Source organism: Mixophyes fleayi, chromosome 1 (genome assembly GCF_038048845.1).
Source record: "Mixophyes fleayi isolate aMixFle1 chromosome 1, aMixFle1.hap1, whole genome shotgun sequence".
NCBI lineage: Eukaryota > Metazoa > Chordata > Amphibia > Anura > Limnodynastidae > Mixophyes > Mixophyes fleayi.
Window position 1 is genome coordinate 275,246,317 of NC_134402.1, and position 17,591 is coordinate 275,263,907.

Below are 17,591 nucleotides of genomic sequence, written 5' to 3' on the forward strand. Positions count from 1 at the left end.
TTAAAAAAAAGTTAATAAACAAATTATACAAAAAACTAATTAATTTTTTTTTTAATTACAACAAAATTTGCCAAACCAATCCTGCAGTATAAGCCCATTGGTACTGCAATATTACCAAGTTCACACATTCTGCAGTATCTTGTGCTACATATAATGGAGAGCAAACATTTGGAGGATGAAGTAGGGAAAGATCAAGACCCACTTCCTCCTAATGCTGAAGCTGCTGCCACTAGTCATGACATAGACGATGAAATGCCATCAACGTCGTCTTTCAAGCCCGATGCCCAATCTCCTAGTACAGGGCATGTAAAATCCAAAAAGCCCAAGTTCTCAAAAAATAGCAAAAAGAGAAACTTAAAATCATCTGAGGAGAAACGTAAAGTTGGCAATATGCCATTTATGACACGTAGTGGCAAGGAACGGCTTAGGCCCTGGACCCTGTTCATGACTAGTGGTCCATCTTCACCCAAGGATCTTAGCCCTCCCCCTCCTCCCCCCCCCTACAAAAAATTGAAGAGAGTTATGCTGTCAGCAACAAAACAGCAAACAACTCTGCCTTCTAAAGAGAAATTATCACAAATCCCCAAGGCGAGTCCAAGGGTGTTGGTGGTTGTCAAGCCTGACCTTTCCATCACTGTACGGGAAGAGGTGGCTCGGGAGGAGGCTATTGATGATGTTGCTGGCGCTGTGGAGGAACTTGATGATGAGGATGGTGATGTGGTTATTGAAAATGAGGCACCAGGGGGGGAAACAGCTGATGTCCATGGGATGAAAAAGCCCATCGTCATGCCTGGTCAGAAGACCAAAAAATGCACCTCTTCGGTCTGGAGTTATTTTTATCCAAATCCGGACAACCAATGTATGGCCATATGTAGCTTATGTAAAGCTCAAATAAGCAGGGGTAAGGATCTTGCCCACCTAGGGACATCCTCCCTTATACGTCACCTGAATAAACTTCATAGTTCAGTGGTTAGTTCAGGAACTGGGGCTAGGACCGTCATCGGTACAGGGACACCTAAATCCCGTGGTCCAGTTGGATACACACCAGCAACACCCTCCTCGTCAACTTCCTCCACAATCTCCATCAGATTCAGTCCTGCAGCCCAAGTCAGCAGCCAGACTGAGTCCTCTCCAATACGGGATTCATCCAAGGAATCCTGCAGCGGTACGCCTACTACTGCCACTGCTGCTGTTGCTGCTGTTAGTGGGTCATCTTCCCAGAGGGGAAGTCGTAAGACCGCTAAGTCTTTCACAAAACAATTGACCATCCAATTGTTGTTTGCCATGACCACAAAATACGAAAGTAGTCACCCTATTGCAAAGCGTATAACTGCGGCTGTAACTGCAATGTTGGTGTTAGACGTGCGCCCGGTGTCCGCCATCAGTGGAGTGGGATTTAGAGGGTTGATGGAGGTATTGTGTCCCCGGTACCAAATTTAGTACCCGGGCCACCCCATTACGCAATCCAGATACTTGTTTGGTGGAATTCTGACCAGTTGAGGGTGTATTTATTATATTGTGGCCCCGGTATCAAATTTAGTACCGGGGCCACCCCACTACACAGTCCAGATACTTGTTTGGTGGAATTCTGACCAGTTAAGGGTGTATTTATTATATTGTGGCCCCGGTATAAAATTTAGTACCGGGGCCACCCCACTACGCAGTCCAGAAATTTTTTTTTGGGAATTCAGAGCCGTGGAGGGTTTTTTATTAATTATATTGTGGTGACCACTCCTCTACGCAGTCCAGATATATTTATTGGTGCGAATCATACAAGTTAAGGGTTCTTAAATTATATTGTGGTGACACACTCCTCTACGCAGTCCAGATACATTTATTGGTGCAAATCATACAAGTTCAGGGTTTTTAAATTATATTGTGGTGACCACTCCTCTACGCAGTCCAGATACATTTATTGGTGCGATTCATACCAGTTGATGGTTTTCTTATTATATTGTGGTGACCACTCCTCTACGCAGTCCAGATACATTTATTGGTGCGAATCATACAAGTTCAGGGTTTTTTAAATTATAATGTGGTGACCACTCCTCTACGCAGTCCAGGTACATTTTTTGGTGCGATTCAATCCAGTTGATGGTTTTCTTATTATATTGTGGTGACCACTCCTCTACGCAGTCCAGATACATTTATTGGTGCGAATCATACAAGTTTAGGGTTTTTAAATTATATTGTGGTGACCCACTCCTCTACGCAGTCCAGGTACATTTTTTGGTGCGATTCATACCAGTTGATGGTTTTCTTATTATATTGTGGGGACCACTCCACTACGCAGTCCAGAAAGATACCTCGTTGCAACGTTTTGGACTAATAACAATATTGTGAGGTGTTCAGAATACACTATAAATTAGTGGAAATTATTGTTATTGAATGTTATTGAGGTTAATAATAGCGTAGGAGTGAAAATAAGGCCAAAAACTTGATTTTTGAACTTTTTATGCTTTTTTCAAAAAAAATCCGAATCCAAAACCTTAAATCCGAACCAAAACCTTTCGGCAGGTGTTTTGCGAAACAAATCCGAACCCAAAACATCACGAAAATCTGAATCCAAAACACAAAACACAAGACACCAAAAGTCGCCGGTGCACCTCCCTAGTTCTATATTCAGTAAATCATAAAGTGTCATAACATACATATAGATATTAAACATTACGCTGTGCATGGTGACACAATAAGAAAGATTTAAAAAAAATCCAGATGTAAAATTTGGATTAAGCTGGTGTCAATTTAAAACTAGAAAAAAAATTATTTTGCTACATACAGTAAATCAGAAAATTTCTTTATCCGCATACTTATATATATTAAACATACACTGTACAGTAGAACAATAAGAAAGTTTACAAGATAAGTAAAAGGGTAAAAAATAAAACATTTTTGTTTAGTACTGTATGTTAGTATTAGAGACTACTTTAATTAATTTCTAAAATTAGCTCTCTATTAATAGAGTTTTACCATTCTGAATCTACTTCACAGTGCAGACTCTGAATGGCTATACTGTCACTACATTAAAGCCAATTACTGCTATGGAATCCCATTTCAGCTATACTTTGCTACAGTAGTTTCTCTGTAGATGGCGGTGTATGGTTGCTAATGTCTGAAATTGGTCAATTGAGGTCAAACTGCTGTGTGTGCTGCAAGAAAGAAAGAATATTGTGTAAGCCAGTGTACTGCCTGTAAGCACTGTGATTTCAACTATGTGGTAGTAATAATAACAATAATAACAATTATATAATTAATAATTATTATTATTATCATTATTATCTATATATATATAGCTAGTACATATTACACAGCTCTTTACAAAGAATATTTATTCATTCACTTCAGTCACTGCCCCATTGGATCATAAGTTGTCGACCACTAACTTTATCATTCACATAACAAGTGAGCAGTCTGTAATGACAAACTAAGTATAGGCCCTCCTTTGCTTATTCAAAGCTCTTTTCCAAATTTACGAGTTTTCAAAATGTATATCAGTCCACTATGTGAATCAGTGAGTGGTGCTCGTAAAACTAACATGTAATATACTCATTAAACATCAACAGTAATGCCATTTGTATGTTTAAAGGGGTGTATTATACTGGTCCTGCCTACACATTTGTGGTATTGAGCAAGTTGCATTATCTAGGCTCCATGCAGTCAACTTCTGGGAGAATGCATTGCTCCAGGAGAACTCCAAGAAATTTGTGAATCTCGCAGGCATTCCAGGAGAGTATGGCACTGGTGCTGAATGGGCTGGTGCAGGATTACATTGCTCTATAATCTGAGAATTAATTATATCAACAAATACATTTAAAAATGTGTCACTTGTTACCACTAATGCAGGGTGACAAACAGTGTTGGGACGCCCTGCAAAATCTGTGGTACCCAAAGTATGGTGTATGGGCACAATGGTATAAATAAGGCAGATGTTATCTCACTGTGGTGTGGGCCAACAGGCTTGTTTCTGTTCTCTATTTTCAAGTTGTCTCACTGGAGGTGTAGAAACACCCGCCACAGCAGAGACGCAAGGAACCCCCAATTTAAAATATTGTTGTTTGCAGTCCAATACCCTCTTTTTCCTTTATTCACGTGGATAAGCTTGGTAAATATGTGAAGCTAACTGATTAATATAGTGGTACACTTCAATCATCTCCATTGATAATAAGTGTTCCATGAAAAATGGAAAATATAGCTGTCATAGTTTGAGTTGTTTTCGAATCTGAATTGAGGAATTGCCTCTGATGGTAAACAGAGCTGGAGACTAGAAGCTTGAGTCTATAAGGCAAGGAAGTAAACATAAAGAGTAATTTTGCACCTTGGCAAAATCATGTTGCATTCTAGAGGGAGGTACATTTAAAATGTGGGGACAGCTTTATAGTTGGGGTAGGGCATGTCCTAGATCAAGTTTACATTTCAGTGTAAAAATAATGCTATCAAGTATTTGTGTGCTACATGAAAAAACAGCCAGTATTTTCCTTATGTGCAGAATAATAAACTATTTTGTACCCCTTGCATTCTAGCATGGTTTGTTCAGGAGCAAAGTTACTCTTGTTTTATACTTTACTTTCCTTAATGACTCAGGCCCTAGGAGAACATATGTGCTCACAGATTTCTACTCCTAGCTAAATTATAGTAAATTCAGTCCAATATATTTCACCTATCTCTATGAGGCTTTAGTGTATATAAACGTTCCTTTATATTGCATATCTCCTCTTACCATTTATTATGTATCTCACATTGTAAATCAGCTATTTACAGTCTCTGGGATATTATAATTGACACTTGTAGGTTTTCCGTTATCTTAATAGCTACTGCGTAATGTAACTGATAATCTACTACTATCTGTCTCTCATACAGCATAAGCACATTTGTTAATGATGTTCTTATTCTTTCAGCATCTGCTTGTAGCTGCTTGGTATTACCTCAGTAAGTTCAAGGTCCATGATTGTGACTACAATCTTTTTGATTCTCTTGCTGTTTATTCTCTTTCTCAGTAGTCCTATATCACAGTACACACTCCTTTAATTAACTTACTGCCCTAAGAGTCTCCTACCAAACCTATCCTTTTGACCATTTAACTGACATTCTATTGCTCCACTGCATTCTGGCCATCTACTTCTAGAGCTTAGGATGGTCGCCAGCAACTCATTCAGAAGTGTTACCTCGCATAGCCAGGTATCACAAATCTGCAACCAGCAACAGGCTGTGTTTGTCACAATATACACTAACACTTGAATCAGGAGTTCGCCCTACTATTATATGCTTCAGCCCAGCCTGGTCAACCTCATCTGGGAGAATTAAGCATGCAAAAAATGCGCATGCCCACATTCCCCTAGGCAAACTGGCCCTGTGCGGATAGCACTAGTGCCTCTTCCTGGCAACTGTGGTCTCTGGTTGCCATAGTAATGCGCCAAATGCTTATAAACTTTACTAAAGTTTGTGGAACTAGCCATTAAGTGCTTGGCAAATAGGTCCTGCTGAAACATGCAGTTCCACAACCTAACTAATAGGGACAAAAAGAAACATACACATCAACTTTCTAGGCTGTTTAATAAAAATAAAACCCTCACCAAGATCTCATAAATTACTACACAGCTAAATAAAGAGTTAATATTATTCCACAAGTATGGGAAATATTGTTTCATGATGTACAGTAATCCAAAGGGAGATAATAAATGGTAAGAGTCAAACACGATCTAGAAATTACATATAAATGAATAGATCTATGGCCATTACTGGTCCATTGAAATCAGGCAGTTGTTAAAACAAAATATAAACTTAATTTTGCTACATGCAGCATCACACATGCAGAAAATGGTTCTACCAAATTCCTAAAATTCTGTGAAGGGAATTACAGAGATGATTAAAATCTGTAGGCAGCAGTGGATGAGGCAATGAGAGAGGCCATACATCATACTTTATACATGACACAATGGGTCAGAAAAATAGTACAGTAGTTACATTTCTTGATAGAAATGATTAAAGGTCTTCTTGCTTGCTTCACCATACAAAGAATTTTTTTTTTCATTTTAAACATAAAGAATAGGCAGCACAGAGATGATAATGGTTAGATTCTTGCCTTTAATTCGGGAGTTACTTCAGGAACCAGATACCACACGGTTTATTAGCTTGAGTAATCGCATGATTTTTAAAATCCTTCCATATGTTAATTTGACAACCCTGATTATAGTATGTGACCATATAAATTTATTAAATCATTAGTAAGTAGATCATTAGATTTCTAATCATTTTCAGATTTTACTTTTTTCAACATATGATGAATATAGTGGATTATAATGTTCTTTAAGGGTATGCTTATGTTTTGAAACATTAGTGGTCGGGTCTAGAGCAACAGTAGGCCTGACGAAACTGAAACTACAGGGCATATCAGTGGCAGACCACTTATAGGCCAGGGCTGGCACTGATCAGGTCATTTTCCTGATGGTTTGTCCATCCCCATTGATCAGCCAATAAATCACAAGTGACATGAATCAGCCTTAGGCTGATTCGTTCTCTGCCCTCCACACGCGCATATGTGAGCTGCCATTAGTGCCTCAGTCATATCGAACTTAGCATTAGAGGAGTGTGTGCTAAACCCCAATTTGAGGAGATCAGCACACAGTTACTGAGTGCCCAGGTGGTACGGTGCATGTACTGCCTTAACTGTACTGTGATTTAGGAAGGAAGAGCAGGGGATGGAGGAGAAGCTGGATCATGGAGGTGGAGAAGTATTAAGGTGGAGTAAGGAGGATGAAGAGGAAACAGAAATAGTATGAAAGAGGAGGCAGAAAAGGAGGGAGGAGGAGGAAAAATAGGATGGAGGAGGAAGGAAGGAGAGAGGATGATGGATGAGGAAGGTCAAGCAAAAGGAAAGCAGAGGATGAAGAAGGATAAAGAAGAAGGCTGTAAGTTACTTGAGCGTTGATGAGTACCTTCCATGCAGCAGAAGTTGTGGACTACAGACTGTTCCAATGTAGCGGAGAGAAGAGGGAGGCAATGACATGCAGTTGATGCAGAGAGAAAAGGCAGCTGGATTCAGGTTCCTCAGGTTGGTGAGTAACAGTGTGAATATGTAAACCCTCAGGTGTGTATTTTGTGTGTTTCTCCATGGTGGAGAGGGTGAAAAAAACATGTGTAAAGAGCATCCTTAGAATAGGCGGCAGAGCATATGCTACATTTGTGACTGTGCTCTGGTCTCTGCATTATATGGCCATTAAGTGGATGCTCTTTGCATGGTATTGTAGTGTCTCTTGATTTATCTCTGCATTGTTTAGTGGTTACTAGAATGCTATCTGTAATTCATATAAGTCCCTAGAATTTTCCCTTCTTGTATGGCAATAACTCTCTGCATTATATATTGGTCAATAGGATGTTCTCTGTATGGTATGGAGGTCACTAGGATGCTCTCTGTGTTGTATATTGGTCAAAAAGGTTCTTTCTATTTTGCATTGAGGTCGCTATGCAGGAATACATTTATCAGTCACTAGGAAACTTTCAGTGTTGTAAATCACTAGGATGTTCTCTATATTGTATCACTTGTACTGGGTAAATTATTATACATAATTGTGTAATATAATAATACATACCTGTTATTTCTCCTTGAGGATGTTACTTATAGTCTCCTGTTTTTATTGCTATAATTTACTCCTTACTAATTTGATTGGCACCATTTTTATATATAGTCTCTTGTCTATATTGATTGATACCATTTATGTACAGTCTCCTGTCTATATTGTTTGCTGCCATTTATACGCAGTTTTAGCTTTGTCCACATTCATGGTCAGTAAAATAGGATAACTTTACCACTCAATTGTCCTGATTCATCTTCTAATGCTAACCATCACTGTGCTGCATACAATAGGACTTTAATAATTTTCAGCTCCAGGACATGTGGACCTTAATCTGGCCCTGTTAGTAGTTTTAAAAGATCTACTTCTAAACAAAAGGAAAGAATTTAAGTTTATCTGTTATTACTCTGTGGTCCCTGTCCCTTGTCTTTGCTGTATATTATTATTTGATGCGGCCGCAAATGGATAGGCTATGGCTCACTTCTTATTTAAGGTGTTGCTCCCTTATTTTTTTTTTGGCTATTTTAGAAATAAATAATCTATTCAACAATTGTATTTGTCTTTTGCCAACCGGGAATATAGGCATACTTTAAGAAAATGAATTTACATTTTCTTGAGTATTTTTATTTATAATATGACATATAAACATGGCTACCAAAAATATACATCCACTCTATGCCTATTGCTGGTCTTAGTGGAGATTATGATTCATTTTTTCTCCAGGTGTGCAACAGTGAATTTTGCTATCTGCTGCCAATTTGAGTTTTTATTTCCTATATATCTGCTTTGTTTGTTGCATAAGCACACACAGATTCCCATAGAAAATATAAAGTTACATCACTTCAAAACTGATGGAAAAATCTGAGTGGCAGTTGGTGACTGCTACTGGGCACGAAGATGAGGGGGCCCAGCAATACCGGGTTACCATCCTGAGGTCCCCCTCTTGAGGTCTCCCTTGTACTCTCTGAAGTGCAGAGTGGTGTGCTTCTTTTGATCATACACAGGTTTGGCTTCTCTGCAGTGAAGCCCCAATCGGAACTGAGCAGAGCAGGCATCTGGGAGAGTAGAGCACCATTACAATGCTCACGCCCAAATTTTACATTGTGGCCCAGTGATGCCGTGTTCTGTCCCTGATCAGTGTTGTACTATATGCAGAAGATATGTTTACCATGTTACCATTAAGGAATGTTCCAATTCATCCATTGCCCAAATACGAACAACCAGAAAGGCTCCAACTTTATGCATATTGGGCCTGATTCATTAAGGAAAGTTAAGTAAAAAATTAAGTAAGTAGTCTCCTAGACAAAAAAAAATATTACAGTGCAAGGGGTGCAAATTAGTTTTCTATTTTGCACATAAGCTAAATATTGGCTGTTTTTTCATATAGCACACAAATACTTGATAGCTTATTTGTACACTGACATTTAAAGTTGATATTTGTGTGCTACATGAAAAAACAGACAGTATTTACCTTATGTGCAAAAGAGAAAACTAATGAGTACCCCTTGCATTGCAACATACTTTTGTCCAGGAGACTACCTACCCATTTTTAACTTAACTTTCCTTAATAAATCAGGCCCATAGTCATCATCTTGGCATTCAAATTCCACGCACAGCAAAGTCATACATTATCCCATGTGTCTTTGCCTAAATGCTTGGCTGCTCATTTAGATTAAATACTGTTTCAATTTTAGCTTTATTTTATTTTCAATTACACACAAATTTGACTCTTATGAAAATAAGTGTATACTGTAAAATATTTCAAGTATTAAAAACCATGATTTTTCTGTGAATTCTGCTTAGCTACTCCAAACATTACTTATTAAGTAATATATGCACACATTACTGGCTAAACCATGGAAAATAAAAATGTTTTATTATTTAGCAGGTAAGTAAAATTATGCATTTTAACAAAATATAGATGTAGTACAAATTCACAGATAAAAACTCATGACAGGTGCAACATGTGGAAAGACAGTCCATATAGTATCTCATTTTGTAATAACTGGAGTTTTGCTATTTTACCTAAGGTAGACATTGAATGATCTGAGTACAATTTAATGGCAAATGGGATCAATACATATGACCATAGAAGGCTTAAACCAGAAAAGCTTTGAATGCATTTTTCAGTTGACATCTAATGCAAACCAGTAGTATGGATTTTCAATAGGTGATTGGGCAAGGCATAGTAATGGAATAGGAGAGCACTCTCATTTGTATGTTGACTAGAACAAAAATAAATGTAGCTGGTATGTCTCTACCTACTATCAGCATACAGCAAATGCATCTAATTTTGTAAAGGTTCTCATTACTAATCAACATATATTATTAATTATGCTTGTTTGTATATATTTAATTGAAAATAAATTAAAATAAGCAACTACTGTTTTTTTCCAAAGGCAAATTGACTCACACTATTGATAGGTTACTAAAGAAGAAAATCCATGCCTCTAAAGGGTAAATCATAAACTTATTTATAAAATGTCATACATTATTCCACTAACATGATAGGCATAAAGCATCATAATATTATCTTATTACCTAATTTTAGGTAAGGACGATATTTAAATGCTGTCTCAGAAGGGTGTATATATTTATGATATGCCATACAATAAATGCAAAATTGCAAACTGGAAACCCATTTTAATAGCATTCAAAATGATTAACTCCACCAAAGGCACCAGTTCTGTAAGTGCTGTGGATGCTTGTGTACCCCAGATATTTGCATCTTGCCCAGGAGTTGTATACGATCTGTCGACAATTATGCTATCAACATCAAAATGGTGACAGTGTAAATGTTGACATATTCCTTCTGTCAACATGTTTAAAATAGTGCCATTATCATTGTCGAAAGTATTAATGTTGACAATCACAATGTCGACATTCAAAGGGCAATGCCCGCTTTCAAAGGGAAAGTCCCAGGTTATAAATAGACCTAGCAACTATCATTTTTTTTATTTTGCTACAGGAGCTCCTGCAGTTTGGAGCTAGTGTGCTTTGTCTGTTAAGGTTTTTGTTGTTTTGCCAAGCATGTTCCAAAGGAATTTTTTTCCAAGCTGAGTTTCATTCTACTAGGGCTTTTTTTGGATGACCACGGACCATTGGAATAATTATATTAGGTACTTTTTGGGACAACCCTAAACCATTTGAATACTTTTACTAGGTATTTTTTGGGACAAGCACAGACCATTGGAGTAGATTTACTAGGTATATTTTGGAACAACCATGGACCATTGGAATTAGTATAGATGAAGAACCTTGTGGTTGCTGGGCATTACTGGAATTCTTTATTTATTTGCAATAAAATAATTTTTACAACAAGGGCTGTATTTTATTTTAATTTTCTCTTGGTGCACTACAGGTTCTACTGTGTTCTGGGTGCCAGGGCTTGCTGGTACTTGTGGCTCCCCAAGTGCTAGCATGCCATGGCAGCTGTGGGTATGCTGGTGCTTGTAGTACTACAAGCACCAGCATGCCCAAACTGCTAATGGCATCCTGGGCTTGCTGGGTACATCACAGCAAAATGGTGTCTTTATTATAAAACCATTTTTAATTACCCCACACCCAGCACCCCAGGGGTGTGGGAAGAGTCCTGGTACTTGCAGCACGGGGATGGGTACCCCTAGGTGGGGGGGTCATATTTTTTGGTGAATCCTGTTTACCTATGGAATTCAGTCCGGTGCTGACCAGCCTGGGGCTGGTTGTCATTATGGCAGGGGATCCCAGGTTTCGGGGTTTGCTATAGTGCAAAGTTTATTGCTGGTTCTAGTAAAATCGGGGGGGGGGGGGGGGGGTGGACCCCACACTTTTTCTCCTTATGATTTTGCTAGTAGCAGCTTAGGCTGGCAGCACTAGGGTTAATCAGAGCAAGAAGCACTAAAACAAATTAAGGAAAACAAATCAATTGCAGTTAAACCAGCAGCCAAAGGGGGGTGGTTTAGTAGTATTAGATGAGGCAGCTTACAAACTTGAAGCATCGAGGATATTAAATGATACAATCATACAGTAATCTCAAATCAGACCCCATTGATTCATATAGGAGTTTACTATTGCAACATATTGACAAGTGAAGAATTCAAATACTTAAATAATCTACATCTGATCATTCCTGTCTTTTATTATCTATCTAAAGTTCATAAAAATCCGTCTCAACCACCTGGCCGCCCGACATTATCGGGAATATGTTCAATAACCTCTAACCTATCACACTTTGTTGACCATTTCTTACAGGAAAAAAACAACCATATTACATTCAGGATACCACACAAATTATAATGATACTACAAGACATACCATGGAAAGAGGACTACTGGTTAGTCTCTTGTGACGTCTCTTCATTACATATTATAATCAAACATGAACAAGGGTTAGCAAGTGTAGGTCATTTTTTAAGGAAGGGAAACCTAGATGATTCACAAGTCAATTTCATCTTAGACAGTATTAGATTTATAATAGAACACAATTATGTATGGTACGAAGGCACATATTACTTTCAAACACAGGGCACAGCTATGGGCACCAGATTTTCCCGAGTTATACCAACTTGTTTAGGAGCAAGTGGGAGGAGGACACCATATGGTCATCCCAAGTATTCGGTGCAAGCCTGGTGCTCTGGCACCGCTACATTGATGATGTACTTTTAATCTGGAGAGGGGATCTTTAACCTTTATCCAGAACTCTTTATCCCAATTCCTCACATATATAAATAATAACTTCAATAATTTAGTTTTCACATCTAATTTCAGTAAAGATTGGATCAAATATTTGGATTTAGATATATATATTGAACACAACATTATTAAGACCAAAACATTTATTAAAACAGTGGATGTAAATGGTTATATCCTTCCAGAAAGTCCAATTCACCCCAACTGGTTCGCCAATATACCATAAAGGCCATATTAGACTTATTTGTCGAAACTGTACAGATATTTCTATATATATCAAACAAGGAAAGGATCTTAAGGCCAAATTTGTGGAGAAAACTTATAGTATTATTCTGGTTGAGCAGGCTTTTATAGATGCTAAAAACATGCCCAGAGTAAACCTTCTGCAGTACAAACCTAAACAAGAGGCCACATCAGAAAAAAAGCAGGACAATCTTTTTATAGCACAATATTCTATGGCAATCAAACACATTAACAATAATTCTATATAAACACTGGCACATATTGCAAAAAGACTATTCATTGAAGGACATCTTACCTATCAAGCCTATAGTGGTTTTTAATAAAGTCCCCAATATCAGCTCAGAAATTATCAATTCAATCCTCTAATAAGACTTCGCTTAACCAATACATGCAGACACCAGGCTTTTTTTCACTGTGGTACATGTTACAATTGTAAAAATCTTCACTACACAAGTACCAAACCAGTTAATACATTATTCAGAGTCAAGAGACTTTGGGATAACACAGCATATATCATGTGATACAAGTAATGATATTTACCTATTAGAATGTCCTTGTGGAACTCAATATATAGGATGGACTACATGAAAACTTAAGATCAGGATAAGTGAGCATGTAAGGAATATTAAGAAGAGCTTTCCATTGCATAGTGTTTCTCAACACTTCACCCAGTTTCATAACAGCCATATAAACGGATTAACATGTATAGTTATTAAACAAATAGGCAACAACTGGATAGTAGGGGATTTCCTCAAGAAAATAAATAAAAAGGAATCCTTTTGGATATTCACACTCAAAACACTTGCCCCTACAGGAATGAATATAGACTTTGATATTAAATCCTTGCTATAACAAGTAAGAATTAATAATGTTAGTCATCATTCCCTTCCTTTGTTATATCACAGATAATAAATATTGAGACTGCTAAATTTATTCTTGGACCTTATATATTATTTATTTTGCAACAGTTTTGATTAATGTACAATAATGTGACCTAGAAACTATTATACATAAGGGGCACGTATGTAGAGATTTGAAGTTTAGACTATTTAATCTGGTAGTTGTAAATATAGAATATTGAATCAATGACATTAAGTTGATTTGTATATAATATTACTACTATTATTATTTTTACCTCTATATGTTATTTAATTTTACATTCCTAAGTATTTATCAAAGCACTTTAAAGTTAGTTAATGAATTCATATAGGTGATTTTGGATTGTACTTGAACATACAAGAATAATATTGTGCCATAACAATGTAAGGTCTAATAGTTTGTATTTTTTCAACTATGAATTATTATTATTATTATTATTATTTTTTATTTATAGGGCGCCACTAGGTATCCGTAGCGCCGTACAGGGACAAACAAAGTTACAATACAAAGGTGAGACAGCACGATACAGTAAACAAAACGCACAGTAACTCCGAGATCTCAAAGCACAGCTAGAGGGGCGGGGGAGGGGAGAGGGGAAGGTCTCGCATACGGCAGAGCCCAAGAGGGCATGGAAGGCAGGGAAACCCCCAGAGTGGAGAGGAGGGAGCAAGAGGGAACGGGGAGGAGGAGGGCAAGGTAGCTGGAGAGCAGAGTTAAAAGTGGTGAAGACAGGAGGAGAGATGACCCTGCTCAAAGGAGCGTATAATCTAAGGGGTGGGGTAGACAGACAGAGAGACACGAGGGAGGCAGAGAACGAGGATAAGGGAAGGGGAGTGAAGGGGAAGAGGCAGAAGATCTGGTAGGGAGTTAAGTGGGAGACTGGAAGGCTTTAAGAAAAAGGTGGGTTTTTAGAGCCCGTTTGAAACTGGACAGATTAGGGCAGGTTCTGATAGAGGGAGGGAACTTGTTTCAGTGGAGGGGGGCAGCGCGGGCGAAGTCTTGGATACGCACATGGGAGGAGGTGATCAGGGGAGAAGAGAGGCAACGGTCATTGGTTGATCGGAGAGGGCGGGAAGGAGCATGAATAGAGAGGAGGGTGGAGATGTAGGGTGCAGTGGAGTTGGCGAGGGCCTTGTATGTAAGAGTGAGAAGCTTGAAGAGGATTCTGTAGGGGAAGGGGAGCCAGTGAAGGGATAGGTAGAGGGGGGAGACAGACGAGGAGCGGCGAGAAAGGAAGAAAGGAATTATATTAAAGTTCACAAGCTAAACTAGCTATAGAGGCTAAGTACAAGATACCACTGACTAACATTGACTACCTGACACCCAGGAGTTAGAATAGTAAGGGGTGGAACTATCAATATACACACAACTATAAAAGACCTGCCCCTTGAACAAACTACTCATTATGCTCTTGAGAAAGTCCCTTAAGGGAAGAAACGCATCAAGCTTTCCACATACCCATATCGGCACAGCCGAAGATAGAGACATTGTTTTAACTTTGCTGTAAGTTTTTAATATTTCTATTAAATTTGTTACTTTATATAACATCCTATTTGTATTTCATCACCAACCATCTAATGAGCTCCATTTAGCTCAGTCACAGATATTGATTAGAAACAGTTGCTGGAAGTCTGAAAAGTTCTCACAGACCTTCACATGATCAAATTACAGAGGAGTCCTGTGGCTACAAATCACATAAGTTAATGGAACTCTGAGCCCAACACTGGAGTCAACAGCGGGACTCTGTCCCTGAAAGGGATAACATCCTAGATGCAAGTATTTCTATATCTTGTTGCATTCATTACATATCATTGGTGAAACTGTTTCTCTGTTTCCCCTTTGTATATTCCGGAATCACTATCATCTGAAACAAGTTGCTGGGAAATTCATCTATACGGACAAGGACTATATATGCGGGTTTTACTTGGACATACGAACATTTTATTTTGATTCTCATTTCAACTTAGAGGCTCCTCTACACAATCATCTTCATTTCTGGACATGCAGGTACTTTCATATGACAATTATGGTATTGCTTCTTCTGTGTTTTAACTTTATATTGGATGATATTGGTTGACTGTCCTTGCACTATTCTTAATTTGAGCGCTGCCAGTATTGTGTGGGGAATTCATAGATGCAAACGTGGATTATGCATGCTAGCACTTACTCAATTATATGAATATTACAGCTGAATCGATTATATGTAAGCGGTACATCTGTACTACAACTCACATTTTTGGAAATTCAAACACTATTAGATGATAATTAGTGATACTGCAAGTCTAGTGTTATATTTGTACATTGCAAGACCATCACTTTCCTTTACTTTGATTTGACCACTGCCAGCATTTTTGCTTGTACTAGGGTTATGTATGGGGGGCACAATGTTTTTTAAATTTCTGTAATTATTTACTGTATTGTGCTGGCAGGTCCGCAGACAGCACTAGGGAAACTGTGTCTGGAGGTAGGGGAGGGGAAAGTGATGGTTTGGACTAAATGTTTGTGTTTTCATTTTATTATTAGTAACTCTTTTGTGGTGGTCCGGTGGCTGCCCTTTAAATATTGACAAATACTGGCTGTTTTGGGATGTAGCACACAAATACTTGATAGCTTATTTGCACACTGAAATTCACAGTTGATATTTGTGTGCTATAAAAAAACAGCTAGTATTCAACTTATGTGCAGAATAAAAAACTAAATTACACCCCTTGCATTACAACATGGTTTTGTCCAGAAAACTTAAGTAAGAAAACTTACTCAATTTCTTGCCTAAGTTCCTTTATGAATCAGGCCCAATGTCACCATTTTAAACATGTCAACAGAATGTCAAAATTGACACTGTCACCATTTTGATGTTAACAGTATAAGTGTCAACATATTCTCCATAGCCAGAATGACTTGCCCAGATAGCAGAAAACCATGTTCTCCCATTGTTCAACAGCGCAAGAGCTAGGACATAGAGCCTGCTCTCGCCAGAGATCATCAGTGTGGAAGAAAAGACCAATCAGTTTTCTTTTCCTGGTGATGAACATCACATGTGGGACCGTGTTATGACTGCTGCAGAAAGGCTCTCTGTCAACTTGTATTAGCCTGGGCCAGCAGATTCCTGCCTTTTTCTTGAGGTAATAGCATACTGGGTAGTTGTAGATCAATTATTCCACATTATATAATTTCGCCTTCCCCCACGCTGTGGGTTCACCCTGCCATAACAACACCCAGCCCCATGCTGAAAGCACTGGTGCCCTTCCCAAACCCTGGGGTTGTTGTGGGTGTGGGATAATGAAAGTATTAATTATAAACATTAGTGCTGTCATTCTAGGGCTGGTCATGGGAAAAATCAGGTGGATAAACGGGGGCTCTCCCTGATGTTCCTACAACCAGCACTCGGCAAACCAGCTGGGGCTGGTGGCACCATAGCAGGTGAACCCACAGCAGGGGGACCCCCTGCCATGAAGCCAACCTCCCCCTGGTTAGTTGCACGGGGATGGATCCCCTAGGGAGTTGGGGTCTGAAAAATAGACGTGCGCCCTCGCTTAGGGATACCCATAACCATGCTGAAAGCACAAGTCCTCTTCCTACACCTCTGGGTGGTGGGTGTGGGGTAGTAAAGTATAAAAAGCAAACAAAAAAAACACTATTTTAGTTTGTGGAACTATGAGACCCAGCCAGCTTGAGCTGTCATTAACATGGCATGCTTGCACTTGGAGAACCACAAGTGCCAGCATGCCCTGACACCCAGGGCCTGCTGAGCCATGTAGTACCGCAAAGTAAAATTGAAATAAAACACACACTTCTTTAAATCACATTACTTTAATTAAAAAATATAAAAATAAATGTAAATAAGTCACACTCCTCTTTCAAATAAAAAAATAAAACTTTCCTCTTTCAAATAAAAAATAAAACTCCAGATATACTTACCATCTGTTTTGATCATATGTAATGGATTCAGTATTGTAAGCTTTTAATCCTTCAGGCTTGAGTCCATAATAAAAACCAACCCATGCCAAGGTCACGTAAGTGTCCAAAAAATAACATTCAAGGTCCCTGTAGTTAGTCATTAAGAAAAAATCCCAAAAATATTTCATAGGTAGTTGTAAAAAAATCTTCTTCTCTTCTTTGTTGAAGAACCCAAAATAATCCTCAGGATACTGCTTGACAAAATAACAAACCCAGAAAACCAAGACAAGAACTTAGTTCCACTATGGAGGAACAGATGCCGCAAAATGAAATATTG